Genomic DNA, 1,768 nt, shown 5'->3' on the forward strand with positions numbered 1-1,768 from the left:
CATCAGTCGTATTGAAGACAATCAATGTCGGAGAAAGAAATCCCTGAAATAAAATCCGTTCAGCGAGGACTTGCAACCGTCTGATATTATTTTGCACAGAAAAAAATATGATAAAGATGTTATTGTTTTGTTACGGACGACTGATAAAGATAATACATACATGCATAGATACATACATGTATACATACATACATGCATACTTACATAAATACATGCTTACATATGTGTACATGAATCCAATGGGATTCTACATAGTTTCTTATTTCTTTACTGCCCACAAGGGGATACACACAGAGGGGACAAACGAGGACAGACAAACGGATCAAGTCGATTATATCGACCCCAGTGCGTAACTGGTACTTATTTAATTGACCCCGAAAGAATGAAAGGCAAAGTCGACTTCAGCGGAATTCGAACTCAGAACGTAGCGGTAGACGAAATACAGGTAAGCATTTCGCCCGGCATGCTAACGTTTCTGCCAGCTCACCGCCTTATTCTACATAGTTTCTGCGTACTAAATTTACTCAACGACATTGGTTAGGCCTGAGACTATTGCAGAAAGCACTTGCTCAAGGTGCTGTACAGTGGGACTGAACCCAAGACCACATAGTCACGATGCAAACTTCTTCAAAAAAACAGCCATATTTGCACCCATCGATTATTATTTTTTTCTTTTAAAATAATTTCTGAAATAGCATAGAAATCTCTTTCACATCAGACCCGACCGTATTTAATTTTAATAGAAGAAGGACATTTTTGATAATGTAGTCTAGGATAAACCATGTCTGAAAAGAAGAAATGGTTACGGCTTGAATACCTTTGATCACAGGTCTGCTCGATCAAGGCTGACCTGGTGCTAAACAAACAACAGCGCCATCTAATAATAATACTAATCGTAATAATGGATCAGAATTGATTTGTTAGCAATTCTGATGCTCCTTTGAAAAATGTAAGGCGATACAAATTTGGTGAAGATTCGTTGTAATTAGTTCTCGAAAGATAGTAACAATCGATTATATAAAAAGATCAAAGACAATATCCAGCGAAATATAGGCAATATTTTAATTAACATTAAGAGTCATCAAATAAATGGGAAAAAATCAGGGTGTGGTAAATGGCTTGAAATGGGCCGTTGCGATGGTGAAGGGGATAACGACAACAACAATAACAACAACATCAACGATATAAATCTTGAAACAAACAAATAAAACAATCATGAATATATAAAAAAAGTAGATTAATAAATAAATAAATAAAAAAGAAATCAAACATCCGAGAACATCTTTAAGATGCGAAAATAATGTGGAAATGAGGACGTCTCAGTTGTTCCATAAATAACTTAAAAGTTCTTCATGGAACCACCCATAAAACTAATTCACTTCTAATAAGCATTGACTTTTCTCAATAACGGCCTTAACAGCCACACAGGCAGCAACCTCTCTTCCGACTTCTATAGACAGTTATTCAAATTAATTATAGAATACAGAAGGAAGAGAAAGAAACGAAAAGAGAAAAACGAAAGAAAAAATTTTATTCTCTAAATATGAGTGATAATTTTTCTTAATCTTAATTTTTTTTTTATATATTTTGCTGTTAACTTTTTAAATCTTTTCTTGCTCTTTTTGTATTATTATTATTATTATTATTATTATCATTATTATTATTATTATTATTATTATTTTCGTTTTTTAAATGCAATTGCTCTGCAGAAATAATTTAAAGTTTCTCTTACACTCCCTGCACCCTTGAAGTCGTCGCTGCCGCCCAA

This window comes from Octopus bimaculoides, chromosome 2, assembly GCF_001194135.2.
Source record: "Octopus bimaculoides isolate UCB-OBI-ISO-001 chromosome 2, ASM119413v2, whole genome shotgun sequence".
NCBI classification, from domain to species: domain Eukaryota; kingdom Metazoa; phylum Mollusca; class Cephalopoda; order Octopoda; family Octopodidae; genus Octopus; species Octopus bimaculoides.